At 37.5% G+C, this 13,386-nt stretch overlaps 1 protein-coding gene across 1 annotated transcript in view; it reads right to left on the bottom strand.

Annotated features, from left to right (window-relative positions):
• Window positions 1-974: 974 nt before the first annotated feature.
• The window catches only part of LOC135226478 (matrix metalloproteinase-2-like), a 718,121-nt gene continuing 705,709 nt past the window's right edge, over window positions 975-13,386 (bottom strand). The window contains exons 13-14 of the transcript XR_010317231.1: window positions 1,735-1,860; window positions 975-1,227 (exon numbers count right to left, since the gene is read on the bottom strand). The gene's annotated coding sequence lies outside the window, so the exon portion shown is untranslated. The remainder of the gene's footprint in view (window positions 1,228-1,734; window positions 1,861-13,386) is intronic.

Raw genomic sequence — 13,386 nt, 5'->3', positions numbered from 1 at the left:
CAATTTGGCGAAACTAGATCGCTTGCAAATAATTATAAGCAACCTCTGAATAGTAGGACTGACCATACTTGTCTTTGTCCTACCACAACTGCATGCAAAGATTACTTATTATCTCATTGAATTTTTACTCTCTAGATTTATCTAAACTATAAACATACATTTCTAGCTTTTAGTGTACATTTTCCCAATAGTTATTCATAAACAGGGAGAATGACAGCTAGGATGTAGACTGTCTTTATCTCACGAAGGAGTGGACTCATTGTTAAAACAAATTACTACCCATTTAATAGCCATCATTGTAAAATTTTTATTCTACACAAGTTCTTACCCTTCAATTCAGTCTGCTTGTAATCTTCCATTATTATAACATTGTAAGAGTTACAAAGTTTAGTCAAAAAACAATTTAAAGCAGTTATAGCAGACAGGTTTTGATTTTATTAAAAATCCCTAAAACTGAATTTAGAAAGCTGCATACCAGATAAAAAAATTTTTTTATTTTTTTAAATCTATTTCCAAAACTGAATTTAGAAAGCTGTATACCAAATCAAAAATTATGCTAAGAAATAAATTCCTTTGTAAACGATTAGAAATATATTTGCCTTAAGTACAGTTTAAAAGGACATTTTCAACTAAAGTATCTATAATTCTAAGACCTCATTCCGCGGTAAGGTAGACTATGGTAGTTGACGTTTTCCCAAGTTATTTTACTTACTGAACAAGAATTTAAAGTAATATTTATTCGGACGACTGTAATTAAGTTTCTTGCAGGGTAATTCTAAAGAATAGTTCCGCACGGACTACAAGGAACGTAACCGCGGATACGACACCGCGGATACGACATCCACTAGGGATTGGGGAGTTCTATGTATTTCGCAGTGTTTAGTACTGGCCCCTAGGGGTTAATTACAATCGTCCGAATAAATATTACTTTAAATTCTTGTTCAGTAAGTAAAATAACATAGGAAAACGTCAACTGCCATAGTCTACCTTACCGCGGAATGAGGTCTTAGAATTACCAAAGTATCAACCTACCCCTTTTATCACATTCTTATTCATCACTTTAAAGTAAATCTTTATTAGATTACGTGCCATTGGACATTCTCTTATTCCTTTAAGCTTGAGGATGCTTAAATGCCTCTGACCTGCTGCCAATTTAAAGATTCAAAACATCCACATAATGCCATTAGAAGCAAAGATCCGCAGACATTACAACGACAAACAACCGACCTGCAAACAAACTAAGGTTAGAAATACTCTAATACGGAAAGAAACCAATGAATGCAGTGTGAAACTAGTTTTACAAGTAACTTTCTGCAATTGACTCTAAGTGGAACATCCAGAACAAATTTAGTTTTGAATTCTAATAAAAAAGTTAAGATTTTAATTCTTACTAATCAAAAAGTTATGCTTCAAAATGAAAGTTCAAATTATTTCTAGAAACTTAAATCTAACTAAATAAAGTTATATGCACTTTAAACTTATTTTTTAAAACTTAAATCTTAATATTTATTATATAAAAATTATATTCAGTTTGAAAGAACTGCTTTATTTTTAAAAACTAAATCATACTAAATAAAGGACTTGCAAGCTACCGACCAACGCACTGTAGCCCGGAGGCTACAGTGCGTAGATTAGGACGTCCTCCCCCTTCAGGAGCACCGCCCCTGAAGGGGGAGAACTAGCTCGCAGTGTTAAAAATATTTCTTAATTAAAATTACTTACTTTAGTCATTACCTTTATCTTTCGACTGAAAAATACGTTACCAACGCCGGGTAGAACATCCTCCTGTAGTTGAAGTCGATTGCCATTAGATACAGGAGCAGACTATGCACAATCAGTACTGGCGAACAGAAGCAACACCTTAAAAAAAAAAAATAAACAGTAGTTTTAAAAAAAATTCTTATTTGAACTTAGCATGCACAACTTGTTAATAAACTTAAGACCACCACTAATTCCGCTTTCACAGATGAACGTTGAAGTTAATAAAGCCTTTGCAATACAAGGTACTAATTAAGACTTTCACAAGTGGACATAGAAAATTAAGGAAATGGTAAAAAAAAAGAAAAAAAAAAGAAACTAACAAAGGTTACGACAACTAAAAATTATAACGCAAGATAAAATAGTCAAGGTTTATCACAGTAATCCTTAAGTGATTCACCAAGCCTATATTTAAACGAATAGTGTCTGTTATTCAAATCTAGTAAACATTGTACACGTAAGAATTTTAACACTTAAGTAAAAATGCCTTATCGTATCACCTCCAGACTGACCGTTAATTAGTCTGAAAAAAATACCGCCAACGTTTAAAGACTTCCCCCTAAGCAAAAAACTATTAAATACAAAAAAAGTTCAAGTCATTCCTTTACACCATCGACAGAGCCAGACCCACAAAGCAAGGATAACGCACAACCGAGCTGTTCACGACTACACAATGACCCGTGAACGTCATTCTTCGAGAATCCAATAGATGGCAGTAACTCCTTCTTGAGAAACTGAAGCATTCACACCACACATACACACACACACATATATATACATACAATACATACACACAATACATATATAGGTGGGTATGTGTATGTGTATGTATTTATTCACGTGTATTTTATGCGAAATAAAGCCGCTTATATATATATATAGATATATATATATATAGATATATATATATATATATATATATATATATATATATATATATCTAAAATGATATATTATATATATATATATACATATATATATATATATATATATATTTATACAAAGTATCAAGTGTAGAAGAGGTTTTATCGGTTTTACTCCTTCGAATGCAGGGTGGTTTTCATACTGTTCAGAGACTTCAGGGGAAAAACAATCATGCACTTTTAGATATATAAACAAGGTACAGGGAAGAAAGGAATGTAAGGACTATAAACAAGGTAATGGATGTTTCAAACATGTAACGTTGAATGTGAGAACTAGTTTAGCATTTTATTTAGAAAATTAATATTCGCTACGCATTTTAAAGTTAAGATTTTTTTTTACGTAACTAGACAGTCTTCTGATGAACCAGCGAGTTATCCCAGCGCGAAAAGACGAATACAAGTGTTTGGGTACTAAGTTTGCCAAATCTGTCTAAAAATAGATTTGATTGCAGGGTAATCTGTCAAGGAAAACTGCCTTACGACAGGCCTTGACTGATTTCGGATTAACTGATTATGGGGAACTGTTTAGAACTCTGAATTTTGAGTTTAAGACTCGGCTTTTGATTTTATATAGGGAAATAGCACACAAACAGAGACACTATCTTTTTTTTAAAGGAAATTTGCTGCCTATGTGGACTTGATGCATGGTGACAATGTGCTTTATCTTCAATGTTGCTTTAACAATATGGTTAACTGACTTTGTATAAAATGATCAAGCCCTGAGTATGACTTGAAAGTTACCTCAGTGGAAGTTCCTTTGACAATGACTAATTTAGTGTTTTAACAGTTATTGGGACATTAGTGTTTTGACAGATGTGACTGAAGCAGGGTAGTGCTACGGACTACTTTACGAGTTCTTATTTCATTACAAGGTCCCCTAATTAAATTGTAAACATGCAGGTTTTGGTAGCCAAAGTACTGTTGAAAATAACAAGGCGACATATAAGGTCATTATCTTAGAAGCATTGCAACATTTGAGCAAAGATTACCTTTGTCTCTACTGTAAAGGTGCTTCCACACGGTCGAACAATGTCCGACAGTCAAACATTGTTACCAATTAACAATTGTCCGATGGTCTTGCCCCTGTGAGCAGAGTAAAAATAGTTGTATATACAGCCTCATCTGGTACCACTGTTTGTTGTCATATCTACTTCCATCGTTTCAACGCTTATGACGTCCTCCTGCTTCGCCTATATGGTAACAATGTGTGTCCGTCGGACATTGTTCGACCGTGTGGATGCACCTTTAGAATGATAAAACATTGGCATTGGATTTGTAAAAAAAAGCTTAAGTCAAACAAACGTATTCAAAATGGAACACTGCAAGAAAAAAAGGCTTTTATGTAAAAGGAAAACCTTGACAGCTATTCTCCCCAACATAAATATTTTCAGGTAGACCCTTTCAGTGTTGATGGAAATGACCAAGATGCCATGATGAGACATGCAGACTAATCATCAGAAGAGAGAACTACTTAATCTATGAATAGTTAAGTCACTGGTAAACGACAGAAGCAGAAATAACTTGAAATGTCCTGTGGATACCATGATGTCTCTGGGGATATCTCGTAATTATATAGCCAGGGAGAATGGGGATTTATTGTATAGCCTTATACGAATGAAGAAACAGGATATAGTAATCCTACAGGTGCGGAGAAAAGTACATTCTAAAGGCCTGTCCACACGAGCGGGCCTGATCGGCGTGCTCCGGGGTTGACGGGCAAATTCTGGCGGGCTTACCCGTGAATGTTGTCCACACGGGTGAGGCAATGGAGAGGTGGACGTGTCCGACGATGCTAGTAGTGTGATCAGTGTGGTACGATAAACATGGTGCCTACCGCAAAGATGAAGATATTGTGTAGCATGATAATTGCTTTGTGTGTGATGAAAAAGAAGAAAAAGAGAGAAAATGGTGCAAAGAATGGCTCAGTAAAAGAAATGTATATGGTTAACGTACGTCTGCCAGGGTCGAAGCTCAAGCCATCGGGCACCACCATGGGGATTTTGCTACAAAGACCCATCGGGCAATTTGACGGTTTACCCGTCAAGTGTGCCCGTTAGAGGGGAGGTCCGCCGATCAGGCCCGATCATGTGGACAGGCCTTAACGCAACAAATACGGAGAAAACGAAAATATTTACCTATACAGGTAGAGAAACATGTACATCTCGTAAATGTACAGGTAATGAGCCAAAATAGTGAGTATATAATACAGGCAGAGAATGGAAACATATCTGGTACCACTACAGGAAAGAGAAAAACAGTGCATATCTCTTAAATCTACAGGTGAGCAAAAAAACAGGGGATATTCTGTATGTCTATAGGTGGGCTAAAAACAGCGGAAAGGAAAGTGATCTCTTAACACAGGAATAGAAAAAACGATGGATATATAGTAATTCTACAGGAATGGGAAAGCACGACATATCTTATAAGCTAACAGGCAGGAAAAGTCCCTTGATAACTTGTCACTTGACTAGAAGGAAAAAGAGAATATCTGGTAATTAGTTTCCGGTAATAAAGTCAATGGGGAAAAAAGTCAGGCAAGGAAAGAACTGTATTTATTGTAGCTGTAGGTAGGGGAAAATAATGAAATTACTAATAACAAAACAGGTATGGAGAAACGGAGGATATCTTGCAGCTCTACAGACATGAAGGAACAATTGATACTTGCAGATCTATCGAGGGAAAACTAGTAATTCTACAGTTAAGGGGACGCAGTGAATTTCGTAACTTTACGGGTATCAAAATTTACCAAATGACCTGCTTCACTTTGCATTAGCTTTCAGTACTATTGACTGATTATATGTAATATAATCAGTCAATATTGCAATTTTTATAATAAAACTAGTAATTCTACAGTTAAAGGGATGCAGTGGATCTCATAGGTATACGGGTATCAAAGTTTACCAAATGACTTGCTTAAATTTGTATTAGTTTTTAGTATTGTTATGTATAATATTGTATATACAAATTATTGTGTTTATAATACTAATAATAAAAATATAAAAAAACGGGTAAGGAAAAACACGGATGGGGGATTGCGTCAACTCTTTGGCTAGGAGTACATGCCGTCGGTGTGTGGCGGGGATGTGTGGCTTCCCATAGGTTTCCATTGTTTATAAGCTATGTCGAGCACACGAGCGTCTGTGGCAAGTGACTGTGGCGAGCTGTCACTGATCCCCGTCACAGCTTATAAACAATGGAAACCACATCCCCGCCCCACACCGACGCGACGGCGCCACAGAGTGGCTCGTGTAACCCTGGCCTAACTCCGCTTCCATAGAAAAACAAGGAATATACATCAAATTTAAAGATAGGTAGAGGCAGGAGATAGCTTGTAGTTTGATAGTTCAGCAGATACGAGGAGATATTCTGCACTGCAGTGTTGTTGGAAGTTCATGAAAAATTAGCGCTTGGAAATAGACCTCGAAATTCCGTCGTAGACATTACGAGTCTAAGCCCCGTCCACGCAGTCGAACTTTGCCTGACAGACTTAGTTCGATGTCACGTCAGAAGCGGAGAAACTGCGGATAAGCTTCTGAGTTTTCCCGCTTCAGACGTCACATCGAACAAAGTCTGCCAGGCAAAGTTCGACCGTGTGGACGGGGCTTAACCTGAGGGTACAACAAGGATTAGCAGGAATTTAGTCTTCTTAAAAGAGAAACATTAACAAGTCCTATAATATCTTAGTTAAGCGATGAATCTATATCTTTTTTGTATAAATTTAGAATAAATGTAGAGTAAAATGAATATAAAATTAATTTATGAAGCTGATTAAAATCATATTTTATTTGATATAATGACTTCAAGACTGACGAATAAGGTAGGTAGTAACCAATTCGTCTACCATAGGCTTGGTTACATTTTGAAGGAGGGTTGTAAGTTGTGAATCCAACCTAGTTATGAATAATTTACATTATCTTTCCTTTAAGGGTAACTTTTTATTTATTTATTTATTTATTTATTTTTTACTGGTGGCGCCCTTTTGATTAGGGATATATCTGGGCAAGTCTTGGAAATAGAGGTTTTTGTTGAAGTGAAGTTAACTTCTCGCATTTCAATTTTGTTTTTATCATGTGCCCGTCGTGTATTATGTATTAAACTTCCTTAATCTTTGTATAATTACTATATAATTTAGTGACCGGACAGGTTTTAAATCAACTGTGTTTAATGCTTATGACCTCGATAAAAACATTGGTGGTCGATAATAAGTTTCTGGAAAAGAAAGTAACAAAAAAGTCATAATCTTGGCTGGAAAAAACCACAGGAAAAAACTCATTTTAATTTAGTCTTTTGTCTACGTTTTTAAGGTCACCCCAAAGGGCTTTTACGGATGGCCGCGAGTTCGATTCTCGGGTATTCCATTGAGGTGTGTGAGAGGTGTATTTCTGGTGATAGAAGTTTACACTCGACGTGGTTCGGAAGTCACGTAAAGCCGTTGGTCCCATAGTTGAATAACCACTGGTTCCATGCAACGTAAAAACACCATACAAACAAACAAACAGAAACACGGCGCATAGGTGGATACAAACCGGGTTAATTAAAACCTTTGGGGGTCACTATCCAGGACAGATTAATGTGACTTTACCTGTTACTTATTTTTGTTTTTTACCTGGATTCAGTTCATTACCGTGACTCCTTGTTTATTTATATGCATTATTCACCTTGAATTTCTTCTGTTTCAGAAACAAGCTTTGAAAAATTTAAATTTTCAACGTTATTCTGTTTTCGCAGGGAAGTTGTAACAACCTTGTTATGGTAGATCGGCTCAAAGAGGAATTGTCTGTAGAATTCCCTTGGACTGTATATATTTGCTAATGGAGATTCTCTCTCTACAAAGGTAAGACGTCACTGTGAATGAATAAATGTTAGCTTTTGCCGCAATTTTAAAGTACTTTTGCAAGTTAATGTGTTCCTGGTCAGCAGGACTCTCCTTTTAATCTGACTAAAACAGCAAGTAATGTAAATGATAAGCTTTCATTTCAATGTATATTACATAAGGAGGGGACGTGTAGACTAAGACATCATGCAGGGTCAAATTTAAACAATTCAGTTTTTTTTTCCTTTTATGAAACGAGGACGTGTCTGCTGTCAGTTTTAACAGCTGAACAGTTGTATCAGAAGGTCGTTATGTAAGTCTGTAATTGATTATCATTTATTTACCATAAAATAAGCTACTTACTGAACAGATTTTTTTGTTTTGTTTTGTTTTACAAGGTATTTGTGTTCTGCTTTCAGTAAGGCAAATATTCGATCTTTACAGAGGAATGGTTAGTGGACTGTGAGTTTTGGGGCATAATCACCCATGAATCCTCCGTTGATCTGTTATTTTTAGCAGTTAACAGGCAGTTTCGGCTTGACGATGAATCCAGAGGTGCACATCAGACCTCATGTTTGCTTCAACGCTTTGACATTTTTTATTGGCTGTCATAATGTAAAGACCCTGTTGACATGTCTGCTCAATATAAAGCAGGTACGAAGGCTCTCATATTTTATGGGATGCCGTAGTACAAGGACCCTTGCTGGCATCTGCTTAATCTAAAGCAGGTAGGAAGTCCCTCATTTCTTATGGATTGACATAGTACTAGGACCCTTGTTGGCATGACTACCTAATCTAAAGCAGTTAGGAAGAATCTTTTTAGGATGGCAGGATATAAACCGGTTTTCTTTGCCTCCGCTGCTCGTTATGAAAGGTATTGATAGTGACTCTTTTTTGGTAGATTTATGATTTTAAGAGGCGTAGGCCGTCATGGCAAACACCTAGGCACTTTTGGCCATTCAGCTCCTAAGACGGTGAACAGAGGCAGCCTGACTTTCCAACCTCCCAATCAATTGTATGTTTGAGCGCCTCATTGGCGTGGTTGATATGGTCTTTGCCTGTCACCTCGGTGGCCACGAGTTCGATTCTCGGTCATTCCACTGAGGGGTCAGAGATGTGTACTTATGGTGACAGAAGTTCACTCTCGACGTGATTCGGAAGTCACGTAAAGCCGTTGGTCCCCTTGCTAAATAACCACTGGTTCCATGCAACGTAAAAACACCATACAAACAATCAATTGTTTCATGGTACAACTGCCAGGTTTTCCTCCTGTTACACTTTTCAAACCAATTACCGTCAATTTCCCTTTCAGCGCTGAATGACCTCAAAGGCCCCAGTGCTTGGCCTTTGGTCTAAATTCTAGGTTATATTCTACTCCAGAGGTCGGCAACCTATGGCACGTGTGCCAAAGATGGCACGCCGAGTGCTTGCATATGGCACGGCATGTGATTCGAAAATGCAAAGAAAAAATCCTAACAAAACAAAAAAGGATAATTATTATATATATATATATATAATATATATATATATATATATATATCTAGAGAGAGAGAGAGAGAGAGAGAGAGAGAGAGAGAGAGAGAGAGAGAGAGAGAGAGAGAGAGAATATGTATTGTGCATTATTATTCTTATCTATATGGTTTATTTCCTTTCAAATCATATGATTAAAAAGTAATTTTTTCCTATGATACATGAATTAAAACAAAAACGTTTCATATTCATGATGAGGGGTACGGTACAATTACATGATTGCATCGAGATGTAGGCTGGACGAGATGTAGGCTAGACGAGTATGATACATGAATTGTAACAAAAACGTTTCATACTCATCACGATGAGGGGTACGTGATTGCATCGTACTCTGCTGTTGTTTCAGTTACTCTTTAGCCACCTTACTTAACACCCTTCCCAGTTTAATTGTCGCCATGGCTACTGCGAAAAAAGTCAAGCTTGATGTCCGATCATTTCAGTCATCATGGACAAATGACTTTGGATTTATTCAGCAGAATGACCGTGCTGTGTGTGCTCTCTGCTGCGAGAATGTCGTATGCCGCACATCAAGTGTTAAAAGACATTTCGAAACAAAGCACGAAAAGACTTTCAAGGATAGTGCTGACAAAGCTGAGGCGATCAAGAAAGCAGTATCCCGCTATGGAAAACAGAGTAATGTGTTTAAAAACTTGAGTGCTAGCAAAAGTAATGAAACTGAGGCCAGTTACAAACTAGCTCTGTGTATTGCTAAGCATGGAAAGCCTTTTACTGATGGAGATTTTATAAAAGCAGCTTTCCTAGGGTGCTCTGAAGTATTATTCGATGGAATAACAAACAAACACGTGATTATCTCAAAGATAAAAGACATGCCTGTCTCAGCTAGGACCGTGGAGAGACGTATTTCTGAAATGGCTGATAATGTAACCCAGCAGCAAACGGTTGCTTTAACAATTACACCTGTGTTCAGTGTTGCCCTGGACGAAAGCGTGGATATAAATGACATTCCCCGCTTGGCTGTTTTTGCCAGTTGTAGTGACACAGAGGTACACGAGGAACTGTGCTGTCTTAAACCTATGTATGGAACCACCAAGGGAGAAGACATACTGAAGGCATTCACCGACCATTTTGAGAACAGAGGGGTAGACATAGGAAAGATTTTTGCAATTACAACGGATGGTGCTCCTGCTATGGTAGGGAAAAACAAGGGTTTTACGAAGTTGGTTGAGGAGAAAATTGGGCACCCCATTCTGAAATTGCACTGCATAATTCATCAAGAAAATTTATGTGCCAAGATCTCGAGCTTTGTTCTCAAAAATAGTGAATTTTGTTGTTGCACACTCTCCTCTTACGCACAGGCAGTTTCAAGCTTTTCTTGAAGAGGTGGACAGTGTGTACAAAGATATACCTTTGCATTGCAGTGTTAGGTGGTTAAGTTGAGGAAAGGTATTGGAGAGATTTGTGGGATGCTTTGATGAAATCAAGGTTTTCTTATCAGAAAAAGGCCAAGACTATCCTGAGTTGGAAGACGGAGATTGGATTGTGAAACTTATGTTTCTCTCAGACATCACCAAACATCTAAATGAGTTCAATCTTCTCCTGCAAGGTGCAGGAAAAACGGTATTGGATTTGTACGATAATTGGAAAGCATTTGTTGCAAAGCTTGCAATCTACTCAACAGATGTGGAAACCGGCTCTTTCCGTTATTTCAAAAATCTGAAAAACTTATCTTCAATGCATCCAGTCAACACTTCTGATCTAAAGTCAGAATTCTCAATCAGGTTTCAAGATTTTCAACACATGGGCCCAGTGTTTTCCTTTTTAATCAGACCGGACACCTTTAAATACAGTGACTTGGACACGACTCTCTTTGAGTGGATGGAAACTGAGGAATTAGAAATGCAGTTAATCGACTTTCAGGCCTCAACATTGTGGTCAGCTAAATTCAAAGATCTTCGAGAAATACTGGAAAGCAGTAAGAATGATCATGCAACATCCATCTTAAGGTCTTGGGCATCACTACCTGATAAATTCAATTGCATGAAGAAAGTAGCTTTTGCACTGCTATCAGCGTATGGATCCACATATCAATGTGAGCAGATATTTTCACAAATGAAGCACATCCTCAGCCCTCATCGCAGCAGGCTTACAACGGATCACTCTGAGGGTTGCGTGAAACTCAAGGTGTCGAAATATTCACCTGAAATTTCAACTTTGGTCAAAGGGAAGCAAGGGCAAGGATCGCATTAATACTAAGTGTATAAACTTCAAACCTAAAATAGTTTTTGTTACAGACAATAATAGACGCAGAAAATAAATAAATAAAAATTATATTTGAATTACATTTATTGTATGCATGTTCAGGAAAATACAATATAATTACAATGGCTATTACAGTACAATTATGATTTAATTTTCCTATCCACCCCAGGATATATGTATATTATCTATAATAGTGCTTGAAAAATAGCACCTGGCACGCAAGGTACTTAAAAAAAATGTATTAAATTATTAACTGGCACAGCGTGTTCAAAAGGTTGCCGACCCCTGTTCTACTCTATAACCAAGGAGGTCTTCTTCATCATGAGTATTAGTAAACAGCAAATAAGAACCTCATTAAATACAAACAACTCTGGAATAGCAGTAGGCACCAGATAGCTAAATGGGTAAAACAGACGCTATCTCACAAGTAGATTAGAAGCTATCTCGCAAATGCTTGTCCATAGTACGCAGGAAAACAAAGAAAGCAATGACTGTTGCAACTAGCGGTCGGTAATAAGAAGGAGAACGAGACCGGAAGAGCCGAAGACACACAAAACGTAAAGTGGGACCGGTCAGGAAGAACAAAGGCGTGTTTTCCGAGGAGAATTGGACGCAAGAGCAAACAGAATTAAGGGTGCTTGATGCGTGGGGGAGGGGGCTTCGTTTGTCTTCGGCTTTCACGTTCCTTGGAGTGAGTTTGGGAGGAGTACCCAAGGCACTCCCTTTGAAGTCTCGAAAAACAACGAGGGAAAATATAGTAAATAATCGAGTGAGTTTGATTTCGAAAACGACCGAATCGGATTGAGTGGCTGATCACAGCGTTTTCACAAAAGCCTTTGCTTTGCCTATCTGGAAATCTATTATTAATTTTTTTTTTTTTTTGAAGGCTTTTTATCTTATTTTTTGTATTTGCAGATGGATCCTTACAGATGGACGAGGACCGGGGTTTAACCGACACTCATGCCTTATGGGAAGATACTTGGTAAGATTTTTGATGTCTGATTCGTTGTTCTTGAAACTTTATATTCTTGTGTTTTAAGACAAATGTCTACATGCAGGCAGGACTTTCCTTCTTTAGCTTTCACATACAGGAAGGACTTTCATTCATTAGCTTTAATTTTTTTTATTTTAGTCTTCATTTTCGCTCTAAATAACCACATTTATGAAGGACTTTGATCCTTAATTTTTTTTTTTTTCATCTTCTTGCTTTTTGCAGACACATGTCAACGTTCAGTCAGGGGAAGGAGACTGGTGGAACTTTCGGGGTTGGTTCGGGGGCTGGGGGGGGGGGGGGGTGTGGGGGATGGCGCTCTGGTGGCCAGTAATAAAGTCACAGGAAAAATAGTCAGAAAAAGTCACAAGGAAAACAGTCAGAGAAAAAAGTCACAGGAAAAGGTCAGAAGAAATTCTCAGTTTTGGCTGAAAAAAAAGTCAGGAAAAATAGTAAAAAAAAGTCACAATTTTGTCTAGGAAAAAAGTCAGTGAAAACAGTCACAGAAAAGTCACAATTTTGTCTAGGAAAAAGTCACAGGAAATATAGTCACAGAAAAAAAGTTGGTTTTGTATAGGAAAAAAAAAGTCAGTAAAAACAGTCACAGAAAAAAAGTCACAATTTTGGCTAGGAAAGGAAAAAAAAAGTCAGGAAAAAACGTCACATTAATATATGGTGGCCGGTAATAAAGCCACAGGGAAAAAATCACAATATTTTTGGGGGGTAATTAACTTTATGATATTTACAGTCCTTTGTTTATGTTTATGCGGAAATCCCCGACGGACTTCTACTAAAAACCCCGCAAAGGTTGATACATACCGGATTAAAATATAAAATTCCCACCTGTCTTGTACTAGACACGCCGCGAAGGTGGATACATACCAAGTTAAAACCCGGGGGGGGGGGGGGGGGGGGGGGGGTGGATCAGTGTCTAGGAAAGATTATTGTGACTTTTTCATGTTGTGACTTTTTTTTCCTGTGAATTAGTTTTACATGTCACCGTTTGTTTACCTGGTTTCGGCGTTGTATTATCCTCTTCTTTGCTGAAGAAGGAGTGGGAGAGACCTTTGAACGAAGGCCACTAATACAAATGACGAATACCCCATCAGAACACATTACAGAATTGCGATACCAAACAAGAGAAGGTTTAA

The sequence above is a fragment of the Macrobrachium nipponense genome, chromosome 14 (genome assembly GCF_015104395.2).
Source record: "Macrobrachium nipponense isolate FS-2020 chromosome 14, ASM1510439v2, whole genome shotgun sequence".
NCBI classification, from domain to species: Eukaryota; Metazoa; Arthropoda; class Malacostraca; order Decapoda; family Palaemonidae; genus Macrobrachium; species Macrobrachium nipponense.
This window is presented reverse-complemented; position numbering and strand designations above follow the sequence as displayed.